Source organism: Macaca mulatta, chromosome 14 (genome assembly GCF_049350105.2).
Source record: "Macaca mulatta isolate MMU2019108-1 chromosome 14, T2T-MMU8v2.0, whole genome shotgun sequence".
In the NCBI taxonomy this organism is placed as follows: domain Eukaryota; kingdom Metazoa; phylum Chordata; class Mammalia; order Primates; family Cercopithecidae; genus Macaca; species Macaca mulatta.
The window spans coordinates 13,743,722-13,759,280 of record NC_133419.1 but is presented as its reverse complement, the minus strand read 5'-3'; the positions used below and the strand labels follow the sequence as shown (position 1 = coordinate 13,759,280).

The following is a 15,559-nucleotide window of genomic DNA, read 5'->3' as shown; positions in this document are numbered from 1 at the left end:
TCTTATTTTCATGATATTTCACCTTTGGAGGTCCAACATGAATAGCCATAAAATGGGAACAAGTTTGTTGTACAGCAATAATTAATACAACATCTTTCTAAGTTAAAGAAGCCGCTGGTATCATAGAACAAGCTGGTCTTTGACTAAGACAAACCCAATGGCAATCATTTATTGCATGACCTTGTTAATCCCCTGAACCTGATTCATTTGTAAAATAAAATAATGCCTACTTTACATGGAGGAGGAAAACAAAGTGGCATGCAGTTTTCATTGATTCAGCATTTTCTTAGAGAAAAGCTACCATAATCCATGTGCTTCAGATAAAATGGTGAAAAATCATCTTCGCTCAAGGATTTTGTAGACTACTTGACAATACAGACAAGTAAATAAGTCACCCATTACAATCAGTTACCTGCAAGGTAAAGTGGCAATGCTAATGAGTAAATAAATCATTACAACCGATTATAATCAGTGATCTGCAAGGTAAAATAGGGTATCCTAAGAGAGCTCATAGGAGGATCAAAGAACTCAACGTTGGGTAGGCAGAGGAGACTTCCTAGATAAGGAGACATCTAATTGGAGACCTGATGAATAAGCAAAAGACACACAAATGGAAGAAGGACGGAGCTAGATAATGTTGTTATTCCCATTTTCCCGAAGATGGAACTGAAACTCAGAGATATTCCTATAGCTGGTATAGATGAGACTGACATCCAGTTTTGCCTAATCCCAAAAACTTTGTTGTCTATAATCTGAAATTATTTTAATTCTCAGAATTAAAATGGGTTATATTTCAGAAATAGTGTCCTGGTTTTCATGTAAAGCAACAATAGGAATACATAATACTGAAATCAGGGAATTAGGGTCAAGAAAGAAGCAGTTCTCTAGGGAAGGGATGATGGTTACCTGAACTACCTGTGATGCTAGTGAAGTTGGAGAGAATGAATGGATTTGAAAGATGTTTAGGAGTGAGAAATGGCAGTACTTGTTGATATAATGGATATGTAAATCAGGAGAAAAAAACAGGAAAGGATGACACTGAGATTCTGGGTTAGGAAACTGAATGAGTGATGGAGCCATTCACTAAGGCAATAGACATGGACAACGACAGAACTGGAGGAACAAAGAATAAGACTTTGAGCATATTTAATTTGAATTGTGTGGGTCCTTCAAATGAGGTTGACGAAAGTTGGATAACTCGCAGGAGCTGGGGAATGAGAACATGGTTGTAGAGGTAAAGCCAATAGCTCTTCACCCAGAGGAATGAGCTCACCCGGGCTTGTGGGCGGAGGCAGAAAAGATCAAACCCTTTTTGCTAGAGTATAGAACAGTATTATCAGAAATAAGAGTTCCCAGAGGATGACAAAAAAGAGATTAAAGAAGATAACAGGCAAACTAGGAAAATGTGGCACTACGGAAGACAAAGGTACAGAGTTTCATGACTTTATAAGAGAGGTTGAAATTCTAGACTAAGAACAGATGTCAATCTTTCCTCCTCTTCCATATGGTGTGAAGTGAGATCTTATTAGTGTTATCATTAGCAGACAAGTGATTTGAGGACTTATGGTGATATAAAGAACAATAGGCTGGGCGCGGTGGCTCACACCTGTAATCCCAGCACTTTGGGAGGCTGAGGCAGGTGGATCACGAGGTCAGGAGATCGAGATCATCCTGGCTAACATGGTGAAACACTATCTCTACTAAAAATACAAAAAAAATTAGCCGGGTGTGGTGGCGGGCGCCTGTAGTCCCAGCTACTCGGGAGGCTGAGGCAGGAGAATGGCGTGAACCCTCGAGGCGGAGCTTGCAGTGAGCTGAGATCATGCCACTGCACTCCAGCCCCGGCAACACAGCGAGACTCCGTCTCAGAAACAAACAAACAAAAAAATAGAACAATAAAAATGAAATTTGACAGAAAAACAGAAATAGAATCACCCTACCTCTAAATAAGCATAAGACAAAACTAACTACTATACAAATAAAAGCAAATAAAAAAGAGCTCAAGTTCAGTGTCAAAACTATAAGCAGCAGAGAAGTAGGTCAGAGCCCAGAGCAGTTGTTAATTAATTTTTAAAATCATATTGGAAAAGCTGGGTCAGTTGATCTGCTTTCCCTCACACAGGCATCACATAACAAGGTAGTTTATCCCCAAAGCAAAACATGAGAACTGTTTTATGAGCAAAAACCAAACAAAAAAAACTGTTTCATGGTTCTGGTCTACACAAGTATATAGAATGTGAGTGCCAGCTCTGAGTAAAAAACAGGAAAGAGATGAGAATTAAGGTCTAAGCTTCCATTCACAGGGTATAAAAGAAAAGAAAAAAGCAGAGAACCTTATGGAATTGATTCCCTAATGAAAGTCTTGAGCTCATACTTTAGAGCTGGGATTCTGATGATGAAGACACACAGGTCACCTTAGTCTGGAGCTTTCTCTCAACTATGTCACAACCAATCTATATGTATAACCTGTCTTTATGCCCCCTCTTCTCTCGCAGTCACCAGACGTAGGCTGTGGTAAGCAGGACCTACATTCCCTGGCATGATAAGAGAAATTGCCAAATGAAAGTGTAAATGAACACTGAATATTTAAGAAAACCAATACTGTAAAATAGAGAAACCAAATACAACAAACAAATGAACAAAAAATGATTTCTATTTTTTTGATTGAAGGTTCTATATACCCCTTTATTGCATTATTTCTCTCTCCAATTAATTTTAGTAGTTATAAAGTCTTTTTTTTTTAAATTGTACTTCAAGTTCTAGGGTACATGTGCACAATGTGCAGGTTTGTTACATATGTATACATGTGCCATGTTGGTGTGCTGCACCCATTAACTTGTCATTTACATTAGGTATTCCTCCTAATGCTATCCCTTCCCCCCTCCCCCCACAATAGGACCCGGTGTGTGATGTTCCCCTTCCTGTGTTCAAGTGATCTCATTGTTCAATTCCCACCTATGAGTGAGAACATGCGGTATTTTGTTTTCTGTTCTTGCGATAGTTTGCTGAGAATGATGGTTTCCAGCTGCATCCATGTCCCTACAAAGGACATTAACTCATCCTTTTTTATGGCTGCATAGTATTCCATGGTGTATATGTGCCACATTTTCTTAATCCAGTCTGTCACTGATGGACATTTGGGTTGATTCCAAGTCTTTGCTATTGTGAATAGTGCTGCAATAAGCATACGTGTGCATGTGTCTTTATAGCAGCATGACTTATAATCCTTTGGGTATATCCCCAGTATTGGGATGGCTGGGTCAAATGGTATTTCTAGTTCTAGATCCTTGAGGAATCGCCACACTGTTTTCCACAATGGTTGAACTAGTTTACAGTCCCACCAACAGTGTAAAGTTATAAAGTCTTTTATTGTGTGTTCTTGTAATCCTAAAAATTAAAGCATGTGCATTTGATGTATCAAATTCTAACAACATTTAGAACATTTATTTCCTCCAGGAAAGTCAATAGTGTGATGGTAGATTTAATCCCAAATATATACATAAATATGTCATATGTAATAAAATGCAAACATTTCAGACAAAATTTTAAAAGGTCAAAACTGAACTAATTACCATTTAAAAGAAGCAAATGTTAATGCATACAAAAAGTGTAAAGTACAAGGATGAGAAATGATATATCGAGCAAACCCTAACCCAAAAAAACTGATCAAAGAAAATTGACCTCGGAGCAAAATATGTTACTGGTGAGCAAAGGGACTAATTTTTAATTATAAAAATAGTACAATCTTCAGAAAGATGTAATCAGTTTAAGTGTGTATGTATTTAATAACAGAACCTCTAAATACACATAGCAAAAATTGACAACCCACAGAATATTAGATAATATTTTAATACACATAATTAAGAAAGGATCTATATATCCAGAATATATAAAAAACCAGGGAACATTCAGAAGCCATAAGCAATAGTCCTGATAAAAATAGGATGATGGCTTGGCTTGAGGAGGTGGGAGAAATACAGAGTTAAAAAATGGTTGTGTAGGATTAGAATATGATTGATGGAGCCTAGAGGGTACGTAACAGGGTACAAACTACCAGACATTTAACACAGACAACTGAGCTAATTGTTGGGCCTTCTATCAAGAAAGGACACTTGCAGTCCCATAGCCCTCTTAGGGTTCCTGTGTCCTTTCGCTCTTGCCTCTCTTGATTAGGGACTGTTGTAGGGTTCTGAAATAATCTCCACATAATATTCCTCGTGCCACCTGCTTACACAGCATTTCCACTTCTGCCTGGACTTGGCCAGTAGCCATAGCCTACTGTTGTCCCAGAAAGTACTCAGACAAGCAGGACAGGCAATGCACCCACCACCCAGACTAGTAGCCGGGCAGGCAATGCTTGCTACAGCTTCCAGAGCAGTAGTCCCTCTTACATGTGAACTCATCCAGAAATTGCAGGCTTTAGGTGTGCCAGAAAACACCTGGCCTGTGGAGTGGACAACCTCACCCACCCACACCACTGGCAGCCATGCGGGCAACGCTTACTAGAGCCCTGGCCCAGCAGCTCCACTCTGTATGGGGTCAGCCAGAGGGCACAGCCTCCTGTGATCACAGAAAACACCCTGACAGCAGGGCAGGTAATGCAACCCAACCCCGCCACTGTTAGCCTGCTGGGCAATGTCTGCTAGAGTTCTGGCCTAGTGGGCCTACTTCTCTGTGAGCTGAGCCAGCAGGTGCAGCCTCCTGTTTCCCTGGGAAGCATCCAGATGCCAGAGAGGGCAACCCTACCCACTCCTACCACTGGTAGACAGGTGAGCCACATGTGCTGGAGCTTCCAGCTCAGCAGTCCGACTTCTTTCTGGCTGAAATCACCAAGAAGTGCAGACTTCTCTTGCCCCAGAAACACCCAGATGATAGGGTGGGCAACTCCAACAATCTTTGCCTTTGGTAACCAGACAGCCCAGCTTATAGCCCAGTGGTCCTGCTTCCACCTAAACTCCATAGGCAGGGACAACACTGTGTTACCCTGGAAAGCATTTAGACAGCAGATGAGCACTAAGCTGTAAGGATACTACTTGTCTGCCAACTGTGGCCCCTGCCTAAGGGAACTTTGTGGACCAGAATGCCCAACATAATAAATGTGAGCAGAGAGACAGTAATCAGGGAAGCCTCATCCAATACCCAGGAACCAACTAGAATCAAAGCCAGTCTATTGACTAAAATCAAAGCCAATCAACTAACCCCAACTTATACCACAATCAAACCCCCAAGAGCATCATGAGAGCACAAAGGTAAGATATGTTGGCTAAAATTTCCCTTGGGAAGAGGGGGCTTCATTGAAAATTAACATTCAAATTGTGCTTTCAAAGAAGAGCAGATGCTTGCAGCCATATGCATTCTAGGTAGGGGAATCAGTGTGCACAGAGGCTAGAGTCCTGAAACAGTTTGGCTTACTGGGGGAACCGCAGTAACTTTGTTATGATTCTATTACAGTGGGAGAAGTGACAGTTTCATTTGGGTGAGAGATAAGATCCTGGATGTGCAAAATGTGGAATTCACAGGACTTCAGATGCTTCCTAGTGACATTGGGCTTTGTCATGGAGGCAATGTGCAGCCACAGAAGGATTCAAGCAGCACAGTGACAAAATCCCATGTCTGTTCCAAAGGTTCGTATTATAGTGGTGAATGTAAGGGTAAGGAAAGGCAAATAAAGGTCAGAAAATCCAAAATAATAGACAAGGGATGGAATATTAATATTAGGCAACAAAAGATTTAAGGAAAATTCTCAAGTATGACAAAGGAGGGCATTTATAATGATATGTTGTTTAGAATCTTATGATCAAATAAAATGCCCAGGAGTGTGAGAAACTAAAAAAAAAAATAGTACTCATGAGAATTTTTAACATATATAAGTTTTGAGGAATGTAAGCCAAAAACGATGATTTGAATTATAAAATACTTGAATGAGTCAGCACTAAAGAAAGCATGCTTTTAAGAATCCTTGGTAAATAGGCAACAATTGTCCATATATTCATCCCAAATAAAACCTCACTAAATTAAAACAAAAAATCCAGCCCACATTAACTAAAAATAAAACTAGAGGTAAATAATACAAATATCTGTTACCAAAATAAGATTAATTTCAAGCCCAATGACTATTTATAGATTTTTAATTGTTAATAACCAGATTAAATGCCTAAAATGAATATATTTTGGTCATATTAAAACAAAAATATAAAGTATTCAGGAATTCACTCAATTGGAAACATGAAGAACTTTTATGGGGAAAGACACACATCTTTTATTTAGAAACATAAACAGAGACTTAACTGTATTGACTTATTTCTGGTTGTCAGTTATTCCAAACTTTTTTCAGATGTAATATAATATACTTTCAAATAACTCTCTTGTGGAAATTGACTTAATGTTCTTTATGTTCATATGGAATGAGTATGACTAGCCAAAAGTATTTTAATAAAAACTAATGTTGAAGTAAAGACAGTACTATCAGAAATTAAAATGGAGTGTACAATAACTAATACAAGTGATGCATTGTGTTGAAATAGACTGAATGACAGAAAATGAGAATAGAATGCCCACCTAGTAATCATAGAAAAAATACAAATGAATAAAGTGCCAGACCAGACAATTTAACTAAAGCAATAGAAACGGCCATGCATGTATGCATGAAAAAATGGATTTGAAAGCAATAATTTGTATAATGAAATAAACAAAAAGTGATGTGTCTTGAAACGGAAAAAAAAAAAAAAAGCGGTTGGTGGAGAAAAGCTCTGAGAGTACTGTAAGAGGAACAGTTAAGATATGAAAGTCCCTGGAGAAGAGGAAGCTGGGAAAGGGCATGCAACATTGCACTTTTCAGCACAAAGGATCAGCACAAAGAGTTTGGAGTTCAAGTTCCCAGGGACATTAGTTCAGTAAGACTATGTGATAGCTGTTATGCAGTCATTTAGGGGCCGGTGGTGAAACTCAAGCCGTGCCGTCTTCTGATTGTGTCTAGTCAGAATGTACAACAATTATGCCTATGAGGTAATTTCATGGCATGGCATTGGTATATTTCCTTCAGGGCTAGAGAGACAGTCAAGTGAGGAAGACTGAAGCAGAAGGCTGAACATCTGAACATCAGAGTTATACATCTTGACATCCTTTGTCCTTACATTTTTTTTTTTTTAAGACAGAGTCTCGCACTCTCACCCAGGCTGGAGTGCAGTGGCGCCATCTGGGCTCACTGCAAGCTCCGCCTCCCGGGTTCCTGCCATTCTCCTGCCTCAGCCTCCCGAGTAGCTGGGACTACAGGTGCCCGCCACCACGCCCGGCTAATTTTTTGTATTTTTAGTAGAGACAGGGTTTCACCATGTTAGCCAGGATGGTCTCGATCTCCTGACCTTGTGATCCAACCGCCTCGGGTTCCCAAAGTGCTTACTTGTGTTTTAAAAACCAAGGCCCAGATAACTCCAACACTAGGTTTCTCCTATACCTGGCATTTGAAATCTTGTATTATTAGTTCAGAAGAAGTACTGAAGAGGCCTCAGTTCACAGGCTCGGGACTGATCCTGAAACAAAGGTGATCAGATGACACCCAGGCCCAGCTGGTCTCTGCCAATGAATGACTCAGGGCTGACTCTAAATATGGAAAACCAGAGAATCAGTACTATAACTGCCTACCATGCCCTGAACAACCAGTTATATGTATTGTATCTGGTAGAAATCCTATGCAGGGGTTGTTCATGTCATCCTTTGTGGAGTCTCTTGGTTGGATCTTCAACCACTTAATCTTTTCATCAAGAATTTAGTTGCTGATCCTATTTGCAAATGATCCAAAAACAAGAAGTATAATTTATAAAATGAGAGTGTCAAGATTGAAGATACAACCCAAAAGTCTGGAACATTAGTGTTGGAATACAGATCAAACTTAATCAGATAAAAATTAAAGTCCCAAGCTTATGTTTAAAAAAAAATCACCTGCACAAACCTGAGATGGGACTAGAACTTGCTTAACAAAAGTTAATGTGAGAAAGGCCTGGGCCTTTCTACTAGTTAGCTGAAAGGACGAATACAGAAGCAAAAGGCTCTCCAAGAAGTCTGCCTTTGCCTCTAGAGCAATGGATCTCAATCTTGTCTGAGCATTTGGATAACCTGGGTGACTTTAACACATACTAACACATGAGCCCCATTACCAGGTATTCTGATTTAATTAATATGGATTATGGATGGAGAGTCAACAGTTTTTGTAGCTCTTCAGCTGAGTCTACCGTAGAGTCAACGTTACCAATTACTGCTATAAGCCTGTAGATAACAAACTTGAGTGTGTATCAAAATAATCTGGAGGGTTTGTTAAAACACAGATTGCACACCCAGAGTGTCTGATTCAATAGGTGTGGGGTAGGGTATTTGCATGTCAACCACAGTGTCAGGTGATACTGATGCTACTACTCTGGGAACCACATTTTAAGAGCTACTGCTCTAGATGAACCTGGAGTTCTCCAGATGCAACTAAAGGCTTGTTAATTCTACTGTTGGTGTTGAGCCAGGACGCGTAGAACCTGGCCCTGTGCCTATCTTCTCTTCTGAGTAGGATGTATTCCATAAGCTTTGGCCCTCTCTTTACATCTTCATACCTGTCTCTGGAGGGTAGGGCCAAGTTGGACTTGGGGATAGCAAACTGAGGCCTTTTATTGTAAGGACAGAGAGTAGGATGTGATGTCTTGATGCTGCCTCAGGTTACTAGAGGAGACAATGATCTCAGTTCAGAACCAAGCTTAAAGTTATAAATCTCTTGGGGACTACTTGTCCCAGGAATGCAAGCTGGGATTTACTTTTCAATCTTTCCCCAGTTTCTTCCCCAAAAGTAGCATATCTTCGAGAATAAATTAGGATGAATCAGCAATGGAAACCTCAAATCCCGGCATCAGGAAAATTCTCCCAGCACTCGTGGTATGGCCTGTTCACCATTGACCACAAAGACATGTAGGAGGTGGTACTCAATTTTAAGAAGTCCAGGAATACAAAGAGTTCTCTTAATACTTGCTCTGTAGTCCCAATTGTGGTCATCTCCTCCCCTTTTTCTGTTATCCTCCCTACCAAAATGTCTTCTCGCAAAACTCCTAGCACCGTCTTAGCTTTTTCCTATACCTTCAGAACCTTCACCCCAAGTTCTCTCATCTTCAGTATGCTTTGTGAATTCTGTTCTGTTGCTTTGTCTTTTTTTTTTTTTTTTTTTTTTTTTTTTGAGATGGAGTCTTGCTCTGTCACCCAGGCTGGAGTGCAGTGGATGGATCTCAGCTCACTGCAAGCTTTTTTTTTTTTTTTTTTTAAATTATACTTTAAGTTCTGGGATACATGTGCAGAATGTGCAGGTTTGTTACATAGGTATACACATGCCATGGTAGTTTGCCACACCCATCAACCCGTCATCTACATTAGGCATTTCTGCTACTGCTATCCCTCTCCCAGACCCTCACCCCTCAACAGGCCCCAATGTATGATGTTCCCCTCCCTATGTCCACGTGTTCTCATTGTTCAATTCTCACTTATGAGTGAGAACATGCAGTGTTTGGTTTTCTGTTCCTGTGTTAGTTTGCTGAGAATGATGGTTTCCAGCTTCATCCATGTTGTTGCAAAGAACACGAACTCATCCTTTTTTATGACTGCATAGTATTCCATGGTGTATATGTGCCACATTTTCTTTATCCAGTCTATCATTGATGGGCATTTGAGTTGCTTCCAAATCTTTGCTGTTGTGAACAGTGCGGCAATAAATATATGTGTGCATATGTCTTTATAGTAGAATGATTTATAATCCTTCGGGTATACACTCAGCAACGGGATTGCTGGGTCCAGTGGTATTTCGGGGTCTAGGTCCTTGTTTTTTTTTTTGTTTGTTTGTTTTACTTCTTATACGTGACATTTTCCAGTCAGTTTCTTTTTGGTTGCTTTTCTGTACACTTAGAAATAATCAACATCTTTAAGTTACTAAAAACCTCCTTAGGGCACACATTAATCCTTACAATTCTGCAATTTAATTATTGCTAAGTCAATTTCATATGAGACAGAACAGTTTACATGATTCACATCCATGAAGTGTTTTAACATATGAAACAAAGAGGGGGGGTTTCAAATAAATGCCAGTGTTTTAAGTTTTTATTAATATATGTCTATGCTACTGGTAAGGTGCTCTCTGTGACACATTTCACTAGACCATCACAGCTCCTTTTGTGCCCTCTTTCTTCCTTTGGCATCTTCATTTCTAAGTGTATTCAATCCGCTATAGATACGTATGAAAGGAATATGCTTTCTCTTGAAGCCAGGAAACTTAGACTGTAATCCTGCATGCCCCACATACTGGCCCTATGACCAAGTTTCCTGAGGTTAGACAGTGTCCTGAATGGCCCTGGGTTACCTTCCTGTGAGTGTGTGACACACGGAATGAACTCAGCCCTACAAATACCACTTCCTTTTTTTGTACTAGAGCAATGTTAAAGTCGTTGAGACTCTCACTGAGAAGTTGCTGAAATAACACACACACACACACACGCGCGCGCGCGCGCAGACACTTAGTTCTTACAATATAGAGATGCTTTGCTTAGACTGGGCTGTATCTGAGAGACCTGATTTACATCTTATAAAAATAGAACATCAGAGTTAGAAGAGACGTGGAAATCTTCCTACACTGAAATATGAGAAGACTGTGGCCCAGGGAAAGAAAGTGATTCACGTGAGTCATGAAGGTAATGAATATACAACCCAGATTTTCTGTTTTTCCTATTATCCCCTTCATTTTGACATTGACCTGTCATATTTAATTGAGCCACAAGAGGGAGAGAGTGGACAAGAAAATGTGCTTTGAATTCCTGCCTAATCTGGTGTCTTCTGGGAGGACTTTATGCAAAGCCAACTTCCAGCTCTGGTCTTGTGTACTAGCTCTGGGTTGGGTCCTATTTCTATCCCATATTCTCTGGGAATCTAGTGGATACTGTACGTCATCCCTCTGACCCTCAGCTTTTTCATCTGCTAAATGTAGATATTATTTAGATATTATTACTTATATCAAAAGGTGTTAGTGAGGATATCTGAGAATGAATATTGAAAACATCACAAGTTGATTTTCAAGATAATATTAAAGTGTTTTAATTTCCAAGGGTGCTTTTCGTACCATCCTAACTTTATACCACTTTTTTATCCACCCCCACCCCATTCTCTGCACTCTGGATGAACTAAAAACAGATTTTAGATTTTATCTAATTGTTATTTACTCTAGTCTCCTCTCCCTTCTCCTGTCTTTCTCCAGATTCTGTAAAATGTGAGCACATGCAGGATGGAGGAGGGAGTGGATACAGCTGGAGGGAGAGGCTGAGACTGCACATCTCACCTGGTCTCATATTCTGAAAAATCTGGGTTATAAATTACCATGCCCTCCTCTTTGCTTTTTGAAACATGGATCTTATTGCCGAAGGTGAGGGTTTGGGAAGGCTTCAGGATGAGTGGCCGGGTGGCACCACCTGTGCCTGGCTTCTTCCCATCTTGGTGGAGCAGCCGCCGGCCTCTCATACAGGAAATAACGTGAACCAGCCCGACCCTGAGAGCCTCCCACATGGTGTTGGACTTATAGATTGCACATTAAGGAAATATGTCCATGAGAGATTTGGGGATGACGCATATGGTTTCATGGATCTAGAAGTGACTCTGAAAGTAAATGAGCCAACCTAGTCATTTCTAGCGAAACTGACTGATGGAAATGAACCAAGCATTTATTTTCCAATGCCATAGAGTGGGTCAGTGAAAGCTGGGTGGAGAGAGGATTAAAAGAAGTGGAGTAAAGTTAGGACTTCTGAGCATTTCTCTAATACCCATTCCCATCATGGCTGGGCCAGTACCGTTTTTGGAGTGTTTGTTTTGTTTCTCTTTCCCTTTATTTCCTTTATTTTACACAGTATAGAAATTCTCTCACTACTCCTCAGATTTTTCCAGCCCTGCCTCCCCAGAGGAACCTTACTCACATCCCTTTTCATGCCAGTAACCACGTGGTGTTGCTCGAGCACCTCCTAGGGTTCTCACTCTTTACTCAAAATGGATAATAAAGAAATTTTCTCAAAAGCAATTTAGCTGAATAAAATTTAATCTAACAATATGTGTGAACTACTCTTCTGAAATCATCATGCTGAGATAGTGAGTGGAACCACGCATTTATTTTCTTGAACCTGATAATACAAATCCCTAGCAGTTATCTGGACCAACAAGTTGTAAGAGCAGAGCTCTTGAGGTGAGCACGTTCTGTGCTGCTGAGGAAACAGGAGGTCTGGAGACACATGGAGACTGGAACAGGGAGGAGAAGGCAATGTTGTCTGAGGTTTCTGGCGGGGGCGTGGATTGTAAAAGGACTTGAGGCTTATTAAGGAGGAAAGGCTTATTCTGAGTGAGATAGGAGGCACTGGAAGATTTTCAGCAAAGGGAAGACAGGATCTAACTTGCGTCTTAACAGGATCACTGTGGCCGCCTGTCTTGGTAAGAATGACTGAAGGGAGGCAAGGGAAGATGTGGGGAGAATAGTGAGGAGGCTCCGGCAGTAGTCCCAGAGAGAGGATGGTGGGTTGGGCTGTTAGGACACAGCGTTGCTGCTCACTAAAATCCTGGGAGGTGAGTGCCTACGCCTCTCTTTCTTTTACTCCCCACATTCAGTCACTTTGAAACCCTGAACAAACCAATAACAAGTTCTGAAACTGAATCACAACAAAAAGCCCACCAACCAAAAAAAGCTCAGGACCAGATGCATTCATAGCCCAATTCTACCAGATGTATAAGGAAGAGTTGACACCATTCTACTAAAACTATTCCAAAAATTCAGGAGGAAAAGATCTTCTCTAACTCATTCTATGAGGCCAGCATCATTCTGGTACCAAAATCTGGCAGACACACACACACACACACATACACAAAAGAAAACTTCAGGCCACTATCCTTGATGAACAGAGATTCAAAAACACTCAAAAAAATACTAGCAAACCAAATCCAGCTGCACATCAAAAATCTAATCCACCATAATCAAGTAGGTTTTATTTCTTGGATGCAAGGTTGGTTTAACATAAGGTGAGTCAATAAATGTAATTCACCACATAAACAGCACTAAAAACGTGATCATCTCAATAGATGCAGACAGGGCTTTTGATAAAATTCTACAGGTCTTCATGTTAGAAAACCCTCAACAAACTAGGCATTAAAGGAATATACCTCAAAATAATAAAATAATAAGAGCCATCAATGACAAACCTACAGCCAACACCATATTGAATGGGCAAAAACTGGAAAGTTCTCCTTGTGGACTGAAACAAGACAAGGATGCCCACTCTCACCACTCCTTTTCATAGTACTGGAAGTTCTAAACAAAGCAATTGGGCAAGAGAAAGAACTAAAATGCATGCAAATAGGAAAAGAAGGTGTCAAACTATCTCTGATTGCAGATGATATGATTCTATACCTGGAAAACCCCATAGTCTTTGCCCAAAACCTCCTACATCTAACAGACAACTTCAGCAAAGTTTCAGGATACAAAATTAATGTATATAAATCAGTAGCATTTCTATATACCAACAACGTCCAAGCTGAGAGCCAAATCATTCACAATAGGCAAAAAAAAAAAAAAAGGGGGGGGGGCGGAGCAAGATGGCCGAATAGGAACAGCTCCAGTCTCCAACTCCCAGCGCGAGCGACACAGAAGACCGGTGATTTCTGCATTTTCAACTGAGGTACTGGGTTCATCTCACTGGGGAGTGCCGGACGATCGGTGCTGGTCAGCTGCTGCAGCCCGACCAGAGAGAGCTGAAGCAGGGCGAGGCATTGCCTCACCTGGGAAGCGCAAGGGGGAAGGGAATCCCTTTTCCTAGCCAGGGGAACTGAGACATACAACACCTGGAAAATCGGGTAACTCCCACCCCAATACTGCGCTTTAAGAAAACAGGCACACCAGGAGATCATATCCCACACCTGGCCGGGAGGGTCCCACACCCACGGAGCCTCCCTCATTGCTAGCACAGCAGTCTGTGATCTACCGGCAAGGCAGCAGCGAGGCTGGGGGAGGGGCGCCCGCCATTGCTGAGGCTTAAGTAGGTAAACAAAGCTGCTGGGAAGCTCGAACTGGGTGGAGCCCACAGCAGCTCAAGGAAACCTGCCTGTCTCTGTAGACTCCACCTCTGGGGACAGGGCAATAACAAACACAGCCGAAACCTCTGGAGACGCAAACGACTCTGACAGCTTTGAAGAGAGCAGTGGATCTCCCAACACGGAGGTTGAGATCTGAGAAGGGACAGACTCCCTGCTCAAGTGGGTCCCTGACCCCTGAGTAGCCTAACTGGGAGACATCCCCCACTAGGGGCAGTCTGACACCCCACACCTCACAGGGTGGAGTACACCCCTGAGAGGAAGCTTCCAAAGCAAGAATCAGACAGGTACACTCGCTGTTCAGAAATATTCTATCTTCTGCAGCCTCTGCTGCTGATACCCAGGCAAACAGGGTCTGGAGTGGACCTCAAGCAATCTCCAACAGACCTACAGCTGAGGGTTCTGACTGTTAGAAGGAAAACTATCAAACAGGAAGGACACCTACACCAAAACCCCATCAGTACATCACCATCATCAAAGACCAGAGGCAGATAAAACCACAAAGATGGGGAAAAAGCAGGGCAGAAAAGCTGGAAATTCAAAAAATAAGAGCGCATCTCCCCCGGCAAAGGAGCGCAGCTCATCGCCAGCAACGGATCAAAGCTGGACGGAGAATGACTTTGACGAGATGAGAGAAGAAGGCTTCAGTCCATCAAATTTCTTAGAGCTAAAGGAGGAATTACGTACCCAGCGCAAAGAAACTAAAAATCTTGAAAAAAAAGTGGAAGAATTGATGGCTAGAGTAATTAATGCAGAGAAGGTCATAAACCAAATGAAAGAGATGAAAACCATGACACGAGAAATACGTGACAAATGCACAAGCTTCAGTAACCGACTCGATCAACTGGAAGAAAGAGTATCTGCGATTGAGGATCAAATGAATGAAATGAAGCGAGAAGAGAAACCAAAAGAACAAAGAAGAAAAAGAAATGAACAAAGCCTGCAAGAAGTATGGGATTATGTAAAAAGACCAAATCTACGTCTGATTGGGGTGCCTGAAAGTGAGGGGGAAAATGGAACCAAGTTGGAAAACACTCTTCAGGATATCATCCAGGAGAACTTCCCCAACCTAGTAGGGCAGGCCAACATTCAAATCCAGGAAATACAGAGAACGCCACAAAGATACTCCTCGAGAAGAGCAACTCCAAGACACATAATTGCCAGATTCACCAAAGTTGAAATGAAGGAAAAAATCTTAGGGGCAGCCAGAGAGAAAGGTCGGGTTACCCACAAAGGGAAGCCCATCAGACTAACAGCAGATCTCTCGGCAGAAACTCTACAAGCCAGAAGAGAGTGGGGGCCAATATTCAACATTCTTAAAGAAAAGAATTTTCAACCCAGAATTTCATATCCAGCCAAACTAAGTTTCATAAGTGAAGGAGAAATAAAATCCTTTACAGATAAGCAAATGCTTAGAGATTTTGTCACCACT

General features: G+C 41.3%; 1 protein-coding gene across 3 annotated transcripts in view; it reads left to right on the top strand.

The window, feature by feature from the left end:
• The window catches only part of MS4A4A (membrane spanning 4-domains A4A), a 127,164-nt gene that overhangs the window by 71,269 nt on the left and 40,336 nt on the right, over nt 1-15,559 (top strand). The window contains exon 1 of one of the 3 annotated variants that reach the window (XM_077962779.1): nt 10,564-10,703. The exons of the other annotated variants lie outside the window; for them this stretch is intronic. The gene's annotated coding sequence lies outside the window, so the exon portion shown is untranslated. Of the gene's footprint in view, nt 1-10,563; nt 10,704-15,559 lie in introns of those variants that run through there. 3 annotated transcript variants of the gene reach the window in all.